The 16271-nt window shown below is 42.8% G+C and overlaps 1 pseudogene; it reads right to left on the reverse strand.

Moving 5' to 3' along the window:
- Positions 1–891: 891 nt before the first annotated feature.
- On the reverse strand, positions 892–14135 carry LOC139265126 (jerky protein homolog; annotated as a pseudogene).
- Between the last annotated feature and the right edge of the window lie 2136 nt (positions 14136–16271).

Here is a 16271-nt window from a genome sequence, read left to right on the forward strand (position 1 = left end):
CCTGCTGAAGTTAACAGTTTAGGAGATTAGGAGAACCTTTGTGGGAAGTCCAAATGTAGATCTGACGATTATGGCCATCTGTAGCACTACAGCAACTGATAAGAACATAGGAAGATAAGAAATAGGAGCAGGAGTAGCCATACGGCCCCTTGAGCCTGCTCCGCCATTCAATAAGATCATGGCTGATCTGATCATGGATTCAGCTCCACTTCCCTGCCCGCTCCCCATAACCCCTTATCATTTAAGAAACTGTCTATTTCTGTCCTAAATTTATTCAATGTCCCAACTTCCACAACTCTCTGAGGCAACGAATTCCACAGTTTTACAACCCTCTGAAAGAAGAAATTTCTCCTCGTCTCAATTTTAAATGGGAGGCCCTTATTCTAAGATCATGCCCTCTAGTTCTAGTCTCCCCCATCAGTGGAAACATCCTCTCTGCATCCACCTTGTCAAGCCCCCTCATAATCTTATACGTTTCGATAAGATCACCTCTCATTCTTCTGAATTCCAATGAGTAGAGGCCCAACCTACTCAACTTTTCCTCATAAGTCAACCCCCCTCATCTCCGGAATCAACCTAGTGATCCTTCTCCAAACTGCCTCCAAAGCAAGTACAGTAAACTCTTGTTTATCCGGATCGCTCAGGGATTCGGCAATTCCGGCTAAACGAATTTTCTGTTAGGGCGAGTTTACATTTTAAAGCTGATATTTGAAGGTGATAGAGCCACCCACGAAGATTTAGTCTGTGTTATCTGAACGTGAATGTAATAAAATACATGAAAATTGATTCATAAAGTCTCGAAATTTTGAATTATTTTATTCTGTTAAAACTGAGCTTGATTTTTAAGATAGCGATCTTATATCTGCTTGTTTAAATGAGTTCATTTTCTTCTTAATTAAAATGTTGTGGATGATATGAGTTCGCAGAATGAGAAGTAAAATGAGAATTCTCCTCAAAAAAACCAATGACATATTTCATTGCTTCTTCAGCATGTGACCAAGTCTTTTTTTCTTTTCCTTTAATTTCATTATCTGAATTGCTCATCTCTTCATCAGATTTGTCTTTATTGGTGACTACGCCGATAAGTTCCTCGTCAGTATGAGTTTGTGCTACATCTGTGTCGATGTCAATATCTATCCATTTAGCAATGTCATCTTCTGCTAAGGATTTAAATGCGTTTGTTTTGTGCTCTGCTGACAATCTCCACGATTCTTTGACAGCCTGTTCTGTATTAGCCTGCACATAGAAACCTTCGAATTCTTCGTCATCAGAAGCACTGTCTTCGAATATGACATTGGGCCACAACTTGCGCCAACTCTTCAATGTAACATTTTTTTACTTCTCTCCATGCCAGAGAGCATGCATAGATGGATTCTTAAATATTATATGCTCTCTGGAAATCAGAGATTGATTGATCGCTTATTAATCAATTTGCCCATGAAGTTATTCCTATAGTGGCAGTTGAAGTTTTGTATGACATCCTGATCCATAGGTTGAATGAGCGAGGTCACATTGGGGGACAGATAGCGTGCGAAGATGTTGCCACAACTGGACACTAATTTTGACTCATGTGGGTGTGCTCTGCAGAAGCAGCACACACTTTCCACTAGGTTTGCCTATTTTCTTCAAGTTTTCTCGAACTTGGGGGAAGAATTCTGTTAAAAACCATTCCATGAATATGTCCTTATCCATCCACGCACTTTTCTGAGCCTTGTAGCTAACTGGTAAATGTGCAATTCCTTTTAAAGCACGTGGTTTCCTTGATTTGCCAATCACTAAAAGTGGAAGGCATTGGCACAATTCAAGATTGTTAACCTCTCCTTATTCATTTTAAAGCCTGCAACTTCCCTTTCCCCTGCTGCAGCAAATCTAGCAGTTGGCAAACATCGTAAGCCAGTCTCATCGGCGTTGTATATTTGATCTGCGGTCAATTTCATTTCCTGCACAATTTCAGCAAATGTTCTTGAATGATTCTGTGCGGCCTCATTGTCTGCTGATTTTTTTCTCACCCGACACATCCAGCTGGCGAATGCCATGGCGCTGCTTAAAACGTGTGAGCCACCCCTCTGAGAAAATGCACTCTTCAGCTAGATTCATTTTTATCTTGAAGTCCTTGGCCTTTGCTGTAATCATTGGTCCTGAAATTGCCACACCTTCAGACCGTTTCAAAGAAAACCATTCATAAAGCACCTGGTCTAGTTTGTCGAGTTTCGACTTTCGCAAATTCCTGCAGGACATTGCCTTCACAGGAGATGCAGAAGCAGCGGTGAAACTTTCTAAATCTTTCTTTTGCTTCTTGATATCATAAATTGTTGATGATCCAACATCATATTCGTCCATCAAGGTACGCATACTTCTGCCTGCTTCAGACTTCTTTAAAATTTCAAATTTCTGCTGAATGCTCAATATTTTGTTTCCTTTTAGTGCCACAAGACATTTTAAATTGTGCACCCGACTGCTTGAACTGCTTTCAATGCGTGTGACAGTTGAAAAGTGAGAAAGAAGTCCACGCCTGTGTCAATTTGTGTGTAATTGATAGTTGAAGTGAGCAAGATATTCACGTGTGTAACAGTTATTTTAAATTCCGTTACAGCGGGTTTTCCGTTAGATCCGTATCCGGATAAACAAGAGTTACCTGTTTATCCTTTCGTAAATATGGAAACCAAAACTGCACGCAGTATTCCAGGTGTGGCCTCACCAATACCCTGTATAACTGTACAAGACTTCCCTGTTTTTATACTCCATCCCCTTTGCAATAAAGGCCAAGATTCCATTGGCCTTCCTGATCACTTGCTGTACCTGCATACTATCCTTTTGTGTTTCATACTCAAGTACCCCCAGGTCCTGCTGTACTGCAGCACTTTGCAATCTTTCTCTACTTAAATAATAATAACTTGCTCTTTGATTTTTTTTTTCTGCCAAAGTGCATGACCTCGCTCTTTCCAACATTATACTCCATCTGCCAAATTTTTGCCCACTCACTTAGCCTGTCTATGTCCTTTTGCAGATTTTGTGTGTCCTCCTCACACATTGCTTTTCCTCCCATCTTTGTATCGTCAGCAAACTTGGCTACGTTACACTCGATCTCCCTTCGTCCAAGTCGTTAATATAGATTGTAAATAGTTGGGGTCCAGCACTGATCCCTGCGACACCCCACTAGTTACTGGTTGCCAACCAGCGAATGAACCATTTATCCCGACTCTCTGTTTTCTGTTCGTTAGCCAATCCTCTATCCATGCTAATATATTACCCCCAACCCCGTGAACTTTTATATTGTGTAGTAACCTTTTATGTGGTATCTTGTCAAATGCCTTCTGGAAGTCCAAATACGCCACATCCACTGGTTCCCCTTTATCCACCCTGTTCATTACATCCTCAAAGAATTCCAGTTAATTTGTCAAACATGACTTCCCCTTCATAAATCCATGCTGACTCTGCCTGACTGAATTTTGCTTTTCCAAATGTCCTGCTACTGCTTCTTTAATAATGGACTCCAACATTTTCCCAACCACAGATGTTAGGCTAACTGGTCTATAGTTTCCTGCTTTTTGTCTGAGTCCATTTTTAAATAGGGGCGTTACATTTGCAGTTTTTCAATCTGCTGGGACCTCCCCAGAATCCAGGGAACTTTGGTAAATTACAACCAATGCATCCACAATCCCTGCGCTACTTCTCTTAAGACCCTAGGATGCAAGCCATCCGGTCCAGGGGATTTATCTGCCTTTAGTCCCATTATCTTGTCGAGTACCCCTTAATGATTGTGATTGTGTTAAGTTCCTCCCCCCCCCCCATAGCCCCTAGACTATTTATTGTCGGAATATTGTTAGTGTCCTCTACCGTAAAGACTGATACAACATCATTGTTCAGAGTTTCTGCCATCTCCATGTTCCCCATTACTAATTCCTCGGTCTCGTCCTCTAAGGGACCAACATTTACTTTAGCCACTCTTTTCCGTTTTATATATCTATAGAAACTCTTGCTATCTGTTTTTATATTTTGTGCTAGTTTACTTTCATATTCTATCTTCCCTTTCTTAATCATTTTTTTAGTCGTTCTTTGCTGGCTTTTAAAAGCTTCCCAGTCTTCTGTCCTCCCACTAGTTTTGGCCACTTTGTATGCCCTTGTTTTTAATTGGATACCTTCCTTTATTTCTTTAGTTAGCCACGGATGGCTATCTTTTCTCTTACACCCTTTTCTCCTCACTGGAATATATTTTTCTTGAGAGTTGTGCAATATCTCCTTAAATGTACACCACTGTTCATCAACCGTCCTACAGTTTAATCTATTTTCCCAGTCCACTTTAGCCAACTCTGCCCTCATACCTTCATAATCTCCTTTATTTAAGCTTAGTACACTGGTTAGAGATCCAATTTTCTCACCCTCCATCTGAATTTGAAATTCAATCATGCTATGATCACTCATTCCAAGGAGATCCTTTATGAGGAGATTGTTTATTAATCCTGTCTCATTACACAGGACCAGATCTAAGATAGCCTGCCCCCTGGTTGGTTCCGCTACATACTGCTCAAGGAACCCATCCCTTATGCACTCTATGAACTCCTCCTCACAGCTACCTTGACCAATTTAATTTGTCCAATCAATATGGAGGTTAAAATCACACATGATTATTGCTGTTCCCTTTTTACAAGCCCCCACTATTTCCTGGTTTATGCTCCGACCAACAGAGTTGCTACTGTTAGGGGACCTATAGACTACGCCCACCAGTAACTTATTATTTCTTATCTCCACTCAAACTGTTTCAACATCCTTATCACTTTATCATTTGATCCAATATCGTTTCTCACTATTGCAATTATTCCATCCTTTATCAATAGAGCTACCCCACCTCCTTTTCCTTTCTGTCTGTGCTTCCGGATTGTCAAATATTTAATTCCCAGTCCTGGTCACCTTGCAACCACGTCTCTGTAATGGCTATCAGATCATACCCATTTGTATCTATTTGTGCCGTCAACTCATCTATTTTGTTACAAATGCTACGTGCATTTAGACAAAGTGCCTTTATGTTTGTCTTTTTACTCTTTTTACCTGCTTGTTTCCTCTCTCCCTCAAACTCACTTTCTTTATTTTTGCTTTCTAATTCCAGCTTTATTCCCCTCCCGACTGAATCTATTTTCTGGTTCCCATCCCCCTGCCAAGCTAGTTTAAACCCTCCCCAACAGCACTAGCAATCCCCCCCACCCCCCCCCCCCCCCCACATGAGGATATTGGTCCAGACTCTGTTGAGGTGCAACCCGTCCGGCTTGTACAGGTCCCACCTCCCACAGAAGCATTCACAAAGCCTCAGGAAACTAAAGCCCTCCCACCTGTACCATCTCTCCAGTCACATATTCATCTGCTCTATCCTCCTATTTCTGTACTCACTAGCTCGTGGCACTGGGAGTAATCGGAGATTACTACCTCCCTAAACTCTGCCTGCAGGACTTTATCCCTCTTCCTACCCATGTTATTGGTATCATTGTGGACCACGACCTCTGGCTGTTCACCCTCTCCCCCCAGAATGCCCTGCAGCTGCTCAGTGACATCCTTGACCCTGGCACCAGGGAGGCAACATACCATCCTGGAGTCACGTCTGGGGCCGCAGAAACACCTGTCTATTCCCCTGACTATCGAATCCCCTACCACTATAGCTCTTCCATTCTTTTTCCTCCCCCCCTGTGCAGCTGAGCCACCCGTGGTGCCGTAGACTTGGCTCTGGCTGCACTCCCCAGAGCCACCATCACCCTCACCAGTACTCAGAACAGAGTACCAGTTGGAGAGATGGACTCAGTGTACTCCTGCACTACCTGCCCAGCCCTCCACTTCTGACTGGCGGTCACCCACTCCCTCTCTGCCTGTACACTCTTAAGCTGGAGAGTGACTGCCTCTAGAAACATGCTATTCACGTAGCTCCCAGTCTCGCGGATGCACCGCAGTGACCCCAAAACACGGAGCTCGAGTTGGTGCACTGGAGACACCTCCTGCACACATGGTCGTCCCGGCCGCGCGAAGCATCCGGGACTCCCCACATGCCACAGGATGTGCAATTCATGGGACTGAGCTGCCCTGCCATCCCTCTAGTTACACTCGCAACTATCGAGTAGAACTAAGCTCTAAACCTTAGCACAACACACCCAGCCGCTACTCAGCAAACAGCCGATTTAATTAACTGGCTCTCCTTAGGTAATGCAGATCACATATATTTACTTACAGATCCTACTTACAACAATGCCAAAGGTTTCCTACAGAAAAGAAAAATATTCACCAATCCATCAGCCAATCACTTACCCGCTTGGCTGTGACGTCACACCGATTTCGATTTTTAAAAACTCTTTGTCCCTGCAGCAGCTGGCTCCCCCTGATCGCCACGCCCTTTTATCTGGGCCTCGATCCTCCCGCTGATGACTGGTACCAGGTAATAAATATAAAGACCATTAAGTAATGTGTACAGTTAGTAGTGTATTATAAGCTTGAACCTCTGGAGATTTCCCATTGGGACCCTTATTGGAATTGGCTCCTTTTACTGCCTGGGTCACGGCTTCACATTATGCAAGGTTGGGAGCTGGAGCTTCACCATAGAATCATAGAATGGTTACAGCACGGAAGGAGACCATTCGGCCTGTCGAGCCCGTGCCGGCTCTCTGCAAGAGCATCTCAGGTAGTCCCACATCCTCGCTCTTTCCCCATAGCTCTGCAATTTTTTTTCCTTCAGGTACTTATCCAATTCCCTTTTGAAAGCTATGATTGGGTCTGCCTCCATCACTCTTTCAGGCAGTGCATTCCAGATCCTAACCACTCGCTTTGTAAAAAGATTTTTTCTCATGTCACCTTTGGTTCTTTTGGCAATCACCTTAAATCTGTGTCTTCTGGTTCTTGACCCTTCCGCCAATGGGAACAGTTTCTCTCGATCTACTCTGTCCAGACCCCTCATGATTTTGAACAACTCTATCAAATCTCCTCTCAACCTTCTCCACTCCAAGGAAAACAACTCCAGCTTCTCCAGTCTATCCACATAACTGAAGTCCTTCATCCCTGGAATTATTCTCGTAAATCTTTACTGCACCCACTCCAAGGCCTTCACATCCTTCCTAAAGTGTGGTGCCCAGAATTAGACACAATACTTCAGTTGAGGCCGAACCAGTGTTTTATCATCATCATCATAGGCAGTCCCTCGGAATCGAGGAAGACTTGCTTCCCTTCTAAAAATGAGTCCTTAGATGGCTGAACAGTCCAATACGAGAACCACAGTCCCTGTCACAGGTAGGACAGATAGTTGTTGAGGGAAAGGGTGGCTGGGACTGGTATTATATATAATCATCAATTAAGATCTTTAAGTGAGGGTAATCCCGTACAGCTTTTAACTGGATTCAAGGCTCATCTGTAATGCACACAATACATGTTCACCTATTAAAAGATGTCTGGGTAAATTTTACAATTTATGTTCTAGGAGCAGAACTTTGCACGACGGGAACATGCATCGGGCACTCAGCTGTGAAGAATCGTGCACCTGATTCACGGCCTACTCAAATTTCCAAACATTAAAACGAACGCACTTGCAGTCAAGAAATTAGGTCTACAGCTCTGAGTCAAATAATCTACCCCATCATGCAATATGTTCATATTTCCAGCATACTCAGTATGTTAGAAACATAGAAACATAGAAATTAGGTGCAGGAGCAGGCTATTCGGCCCTTCGAGCCTGCACCGCCATTCAATAAGATAATGGCTGATCATTCAACCTCAGTACCCCTTTCCTGCTTTCTCTCCATACCCCTTGATCCCTTTGGCTGTAAGGGCTATATCTAACTCCCTTTTGAATATATCTAACGAACTGGCCTCAACAATTTTCTGTGGTAGAGAGTTCCACAGGTTAACCACTTTCTGAGTGAAGAAGTTTCTCCTCATTTTGGTCTTAAATGGCTTACCCCTTATTCTTAGACTGTGCCCCCTGGTTCTGGAACTCCCCAGCAACGAGAACATTCTTTCTGCCTCTAACCTGTCCAATCCCGTCTGAATTTTATATGTTTCTATGAGATCCCCTCTCTTCTAAACTCCAGTGGATACAAGCCCAGTTGATCTAATCTCTCCTCATATGTCAATCCTGCCATCCCAGGAATCAATCTGGTGAACCTTCGGTGTACTCCCTCAATAGCAAGAACGTCCTTCCTCAGATTAGGAGACCAAAACTGAACACAATATTTCAGGTGTGGCCTCACCAAGGCTCTGTACAACTGCAGTAAGACCTCCCTGCTCCTATACTCAAATCCTCGAGCTATGAAGGCCATCATGCCATTTGTCTTCTTTGCCGCCTGCTGTACCTGCATGCCAAACTTCAATGACTGATGTACCATGACACCCAGGTCTCATTGCACCTCCCCTTTTCCTAATCTGTCACCATTCAGATAATATTCTGTCTTCTTGTTTTTCCCACCAAAGTGGATAACCTCACATTTATCCACATTATACTCCATCTGCCATGCATTTGCCCACTCACCTAACCTGTCCAAGTCACCCTGCAGCCTCTTAGCATCCTCCTCACAGCTCACACCGCCACCTAGCTTAGTGTCATCTGCAAACTTGGAGATATTACATTCAATTCCTTCATCTAAATCATTGATGTATATTGTAAATAGCTGGGGTCCCAGCACTGAACCCTGCTCCACCCCACTGATCACTGCCTGCCATTCTGAAAAGCACCCATTTATTCCGACTCTCTGCTTCCTGTCTGACAACCAGTTCTCTATTCACATCAATACATTACCCTCAATACCATGTGCTTTAATTTTGCACACTAATCTCTTGTGTGGGACCTTGTCAAAAGCCTTTTGAAAGTCCAAATACACCACATCCACTGGTTCTCCCTTGTCCACTCTACTAGCTACATCCTCAAAAAATTCTAGAAGATTTGTCAAGCATGATTTCCCTTTCATAAATCCATGCTGACTTTGACCGATCCTGTCACTGCTTTCCAAATGCGCTGCTATTAAATCTTTAATAATTGATTCCAACATTTTCCCCACCACTGATGTCAGGCTAACCGGTCTATAATTCCCCGTTTTCTCTCTCCCTCCTTTTTTAAAAAATGGTGTTACATTAGCTACCATCCTGTCCATAGGAACTGATCCAGAGTCAATAGAATTTTGGAAAATGATCACCAATGCATCCACTATTTCTAGGGCCACTTCCTTATGTACTCTGGGATGCAGCCTATCAGGTCCTGGGGATTTATTGACCTTCAATCCCGTCAATTTCCCGAACACAATTTCCTGACTAATAAGGATTTCCTTCAGTTCCTCCTTTTTGCTAGACCCTCAAACCCCTAGTATTTCCGGAAGGTTATTTGTGTCTTCCTTAATGAAGACAGATCCAAAGTATTTGTTCAATTGGTCTGCCATTTCTTTGTTCCCCATTATAAATTCACCTGATTCTGACTGCAAAGGACCTCCGTTGGTCTTCACTAATCTTTTTCTCTTCACATATCTATAGAAGTTTTTGCAGTCAGTTTTTATGTTCCCAGCAAGCTTCCTCTCATACTTTATTTTTCCCCTCCGAATTAGATCCTTTGTCCTCCTCTGCTGAATTCTAAATTTCTCACAGTCCTCAGGTTTGCTGCTTTTTTTGGCCAATTTATATGCCTCTTCCTTGGATTTAACACTATCCCTAATTTCCCCTGTTAGCCACGGTTGAGCAATCTTCCCAGTTTTATTTTTACTCCAGACAGGGATGTACAAATGCTGAAGTTCATCCACGTGCCCTTTAAATGTCTGCCATTGCCTAGCCACTGTCAACCCTTTAAGTATCATTTGCCAGTCTATCCTAGCCAATTCACGTCTCATACCATCGAAGTTACCTTTCCTTAAGTTCAGGACCCTAGTCTCTGAATTAACTATGTCACTCTCCATCTTAATAAAGAATTCTACCATATTATGGTCACTCTTCCCCAGGGGGCCTCACACAACAAGATTGCTAATTAGTCCTCTCTCATTACACAACACCCAGTCTAGGATGGTCAGCTCTCTAGTTGGTTCCTCGACATATTGGCCTAGAAAGCTATCCCTAATACACTCCAGGAAATCCTCCTCCATCGTATTGCTACCAGTTTGGTTAGCCCAATCTATATGTAGATTAAAGTCGTCCATGATAACTGCTGTACCCTTATTGCATGCATCCCTAATTTCTCATTTGATGCTTTCCCCAACTTCACTACTACTGTTTGGTGGTCTGTACACAACTCCCACTAGCGTTTTCTGCCCTTTGGTATTCCGCAGCTCTACCCATACAGATTCCATATCATCCCAGCTAATGTCCTTTCTTACTATTGCGTTAATTTCCTCTTTAAACAGCAACGCTACCCCACCTCCTTTTCATATCTGTCTATCCATCCTGAATGTTGAATACCCCTGGATTTTGAGTTCCCAGCCTTGGTCACCCTGGAGCCATATCTCCGTAATCCCAATTATATCATAATCGTTAATAGCTGCCTGCGCAGTTAATTCATCCACTTTATTATGAATACTCCTTGCATTGAGGCACAGAGCCTTCAGGCTTGTCTTTCTAACACTCTTTTTCCCTTTAGAATTTTGCTGTAATGTGGCCCTTTTTGATTTTTGCCTTGGGTTTCTCTGCCCTCCACTTTTACTATTCTCCTTTCTATCTTTTGCTTCTGCCTCCATTTTATTTCCCTCTATCTCCCTGCATAGGCTCCCATCACCCTGCTATATTAGTTTAACTCCTCCCCTCCAGCACTAGCAAACACTCCCCCTCGGACATTGGTTCCGGTCCTGCCCAGGTGCAGATCGTCCGGTTTGTACTGGTCCTACCTCCACCAGAACCGGTTCCAATGTCCCAGGAATTTGAATCCCTCCCTCTTGCACCACTCCTCAAGCCACGTATTCATCTTAGCTATCCTGCTATTTCTACTCTGACTAGCACGTGGCACTGGTAGCAATCCTGAGATTACTACCTTTGAGGTCCTACTTTTTAATTTAACTCCTAGCTCCCTAAATTCAGCTTGTAGGACCTCATCCTGCTTTTTACCTATATCGTTGGTACCTATATGCACCAGGACAACTGGCTGTTCACCCTCCTCCTCCAGAATGCCCTGCAGCCACTCCGAGACATCCTTGACCCTTGCACCAGGAAGGCAACATACCTGGAATCTCGGTTGCGACCGCAGAAATGCCTATCTATTCCCCTTACAATAGAATCCCCTACCACTAGAGCTCTCCCACTCTTTTTCCTGCCCTCCTGTGCGGCAGAGCCACCCACGGTGCCATGAACTTGGCTGCTGCTGCCTTCCCCTGGTAAGCCATCTCCCCCAACAATATCCAAAGCGGTATATCTGTTTTGGGAAACTCCTGCACTGCCTTCCTACTCTTGTTCTGCCTAATGGTCACCCATCCCCTATCTGCCTTTGTAATCTTTACCTGCAGTGTGACCAACTCACTGAACGTGCTATCCACAACATCCTCAGCATCGCGCATGTGAATCCAGAGTGAATCCATCCGTAGCTCCAGTGCCGTCATGCAGTCGAACAGGAGCTTCAGCTTGATACACTTCCTGCACACATAGTCATCAAGGACACTGTCCCTGAATTCTCACATGGCACAGGAGGAGCATGACACGGGTCTGGGCTCTCCTGCCATGACTTAACCCTTAAAATAACCTAATTTGGCAACAATGCCAAAGGTTTCTTACTGACAAGATAAGGAAAAAAGAAAAACTACTCACCAATCAACCAGCCAACCACTTGTCCTCTTGCTGTGATGTCACACTTCGTTTTCTTTTCCTCCCAGGTCGGGGAGTCAGCACTGGTGGGGAAAACAAGACAAAGCAACACCTCCCGCTCCCACTTATCAAACTCTTACCTTTGCATTCTGAGCTGCTGCTGCACTCTGTGCAGGTCTGCACAAAGCCCTCTCTTTTTATACTGTTCCTAGTTGACTCACCACTGGCCTGTTTAGGGAACCAGTTTTTACTAGCTGGCCAATTAACTAAGATAGCTTGCTTGTTTGTCTCTGCTTAAACCTACAACAATCCTATCTGTTTAATATTTCAGTTTTACTTAAACCTGTAATTTTGCTTTTATTCAATAACTGGCTTTATGACTGTCTCGTTCTTTTGGTAAATTTTGTATTCCTGGAAATGCCTGCCTCAATGGTAGCACACCAGTTAAACCAAGTCTGCTCTCTCAGGTGGATGTAAAAGATCCCATAGCACTATGTCGAAGAAGAGCAGAGGAGTTCTGTCCTGTGTCCTGGACAATATTCATCCTTCAACCAACACCTCTAAAATAGAAGGCATCAATTTAACATCTCATCTTAAAGAAGGCACCTCTAACAGTGCAGCACTCTCTCGGTCCTGCACTGAAGTGTCAGTCTGCATTATGGGCTCAGTCACTGGGATGGAGCTTGAACCCACAACCTTCTGATTCAGAGCTGACAGTGCTACCACTGAGCCACAGGTGACGCCTACTATTGGAATAACATGTGATACTGTTGACTTGCAACTTGCAAGTAAAACACGGGTTTAAAAAGACAAGTGATAAATATGTGTATATTTAGACACATTTGCATTTGCCTTTCTAAGGATTTCACTGTTGCTGAACTTCATTAGTGTGCTTTGGCTGTGTGTGCTTTGACTTTTAGTTTTGCTTATTATTAGGAAAGTTTATTCCCAACTCCCTTTCTGTAGTGTAGTACCATCTAAGTCTGCATGTATAGAATACATTGCTGAATAGTCATGGCGTATTGTAATCCTTACAATGGAAGTACAGGAAACGTTAGTCTTTTAATTGTAGGAATGTACAGGCCTGGAAATCGCCACTGGGTCAATCTGTCTGGTCCCAGTACTAGGAAATATCATATCTCCCGATATCTGCTGTACTCCTCAACCAAATGTTTCTCCAGGTATTTATCTAACTCTCTTTTAAAATTCCTGATACAATCAACCCCTACTACCACCCTTGCCAAATCATTCTGTTTATAAAAGCTTTCATCTTTCTGTAAATTATAATTTGTTTTTGGTAGGGATAGTGCATTGGAAATGGCACTGAGACAGTCCAGCAATGTAATACAACAGGCACGGGTACCGTGATTACAATTAATATCCGGAGATATCCGTGTCTCTGGATTTTACAGAATTTAAAAAGTACCACAGCCAGTTCTTTGAGGGGAACTCTGTCGCCACCTACAGGATTATAACATCTTTAGCTCGGGAAAGCAAAATACTTTTTATTTAAAATGCTTTTTTTTAGATATACATTCCAAGTTCAATGATTACTGAAAAAGTTTAGCAGGTTTAAAAAGCTTTTGGTGTTTTAAAAAGCAAAAAGAAATGTTGCACCTCAATTTTCTGACATATAAATATAGAAAATAAATAGATATTCGGTGTTCTTTCTTTACTTCCTATTATTAAATGTGATTTTCACTTTCCACTATTTTGAAGTTTTTCAAAGCAATCAGAAGACAAGAGGAGGCCATTCAGTCCCTCAAGCTCGTTCTATCATTCAATCAGATCATTGCTGATCTGTACCTCAACTCAAGTCAACCCGCCTCAGTCTTACAAATTTCAATTGTCCCAGCATCCACAGACCTTTGCAGATTTCCACTATCCTTTGTGTGAAAAATGCTTCCTGATCTGGCATACTGAACCTATTGACATTCCTGGTCTCGCTATCTCTCATTTCAAATTGAACTTCCATATCTCCTCCTTTTCTAACTTCCGAGGTTGTTTTTGAGTCTGGGGAATAAGGCAGGTGAGCTGAGGGCACAGATAGACACTTGGCAGTATGATATTATAATAGGGCTAGAAATTTGTTTTTTGGCGAAAACGATATTTTTTCACCAAAAATACCGCTTTTGCTCCGCTACCGCTACAAGGCCTAAAAATCAAGCTTCAATTTGTGCAGCGGTAAAAATCATCATTGCACGAGGATTCGTGGCACAAACTGCAAATTTTCTGCAACTTTACTCCGCGGCCGATTATCACTGCGAGAATGGCTTTGGGCAGGCGGAAAACACTCCCAAAAAATCGTCAAAAAAAAATTGAGAAACATTCACAAGACACTTAACTATCGAATCGCTGGAAAAGAATTTAAAAATAAAATCTTTAACTTACCTTTGTTTGCAGATCTTCATACTTACCACTGCTCCAAGGGCTGCAACGCAGCTTTTTACCTGCCGGCATTTTTCGTCCTAAATACAGGTGCCGCTAGCGAGTCAAATTTTTGGTGAAAGCGATATTTTGAGTCTTGCACGGCGGCAATCCGGTCCCAGCAATACTTAAAAACTGCCGCCGCAGCAAGACGTCTCGGAATTTCCCATCAACCAGTTTTTCACAAAAATTGGCGAAATATCGGCAAAAATCCGGTCGCAAGGTCGGCGAATTTTTGTACAAGCTATTACTGAGACATGGCTGAAAGAAGGGCAGGAATGGCAGCTCAACATTCCGGGTTACCAGGTTTTCAGACAGAATAGAGAGGGGGGCAAAAAAGGAGGGGGTGTTGCAGTAGTGATTAAAGAAACAATTACAGTTGTGAGGAGGGATGATATGTTAAAAGGATCATCAAATGAGGCCATATGGGTTGAATTGAAGAACAAAAAAAGGGCGATCACACTTCTGGGAGTATACTATAGACCCCCAAATAGTGAGAGAGAGATAGAAGAGCAAATATATGGGCATATTTCTGAGAAGTGCAAAAACTATACGACAGTAATAGTAGGGGATTTCAACTACCCTAGTATTAACAGGGATAGAATTAGTGTGAAGGTTATAGAAGGTGCAGAATTCCTGAAATGCATTCAGGAGAACTTTTTTAGCCAGTATGTAGCAAGCCAAACAAGGGAGGGGGCGGTTCTGGACTTAGTTTTAGGGAATGAAGCTGGGCAGGTGGAAGGGGTATTAGTGGGAGAGCATTTTGGTGCTCATGATCATTATTCAGTTAGATTCAGGGTAGTTATGGAAAGGGACAAAAATAGACCAGGAATAAAAGTTCTCAATTAGGGTTAAGCCAATTTTACGAAGCTGAGATGGTATTTAGCCATAGTGGACTGGAAACAGCTACTTGAAGGTAAATCAGTGTCAGAGCAGTGGGAGGCATTCAAGGAGATCGCGAGGGTTCAAAGCAATATGTTCCCTTAAAGAAAAAAAGTTGGACTAACAAATCTAGAGCACGCTGGATGTCAAGGGCATACAGGGTAGGATAAAGAAAAAAGGGAGGCTTATGACAGATACAGAGGGCTCAATACTGCAGAAACCCTATAGAAAGTGTAGGGGTGAAATTAAAAAGGAAGTTAGGAAAGCAAAGAGAGAGAATGAATAAATATTGGCAAGTAAAATCAAGGAAAACCCAAATATGTTTTAGAAATAAGAGCAAGAGGATAACAAAAGAAAGAGTAGAGCCTATTGGAGACCATGAAGGTAATGTGTGTGTGGAGGTGGATCACATGGGTATGGTTCACAAAAGAGGCTCATTGCAATTTGGGAGGAGGAGTGTGAAATATTACCTAAAAAAAACATAGTGAAAGAAGAAGTATTAAGGGATTTAGCATCTTTGAAAGTGGAAAAATCCCCAGGCCCGGATGAAATGTATCACAGACTGTTAAAAGAAGCAAGAGAGGAAATAGCAGAGGCTCTGACCATCTTTTTCCAATCCCCTCTGGCTACAGGTGTGATGCCGGATGACTGGAGGTCGGCAAAAGTTGTACCATTGTTTAACAAGGGAAAAAGGGACAGACCGAGTAAGTACAGGCCAGTCAACCTAACCTCGGTGGTGGGAAAATTATTGGAAAAAATTCTGAGGGACAGGATAAATCTTCATTTCGAAAGACACGGATTAATCAAGGACAGCTAGCAAGGATTTGTTAAGGGAAGGTTGTGTCTGATTAACTGGATTGAATTTGTTGAGGAGGTAAAAAGGACGGTGGATGAGGGTATTGCATTTGATGTAGTGTATATGAATTTTAGCAGGCTTTTGATAAGGTATCACGTGGCAGACTGGTCATAAAAATAAAAGTCCATGGGATCGAAGGCAAATTTAAAAGCTCTTTATCTAAATGCACGTAGCATTCGTAACAAAATACATGAGGTGACGGCACAAATAGATACAAATGGGTATGATCTGATAGCCATTTCAGAGACGTAATTTGAAGGTGACCAAGACTGGGAACTAAATATTCAGGGGTATTTGACAATTCGGAAGGACAGACAGAAAGGAAAAGGAGGTGGGGGTAGCACCGTTAAGAAAGGATGGGATCAGTGCATTCGTGAGAAAC

Source organism: Pristiophorus japonicus, chromosome 1, assembly GCF_044704955.1.
Source record: "Pristiophorus japonicus isolate sPriJap1 chromosome 1, sPriJap1.hap1, whole genome shotgun sequence".
Taxonomy (NCBI): Eukaryota; Metazoa; Chordata; class Chondrichthyes; family Pristiophoridae; genus Pristiophorus; species Pristiophorus japonicus.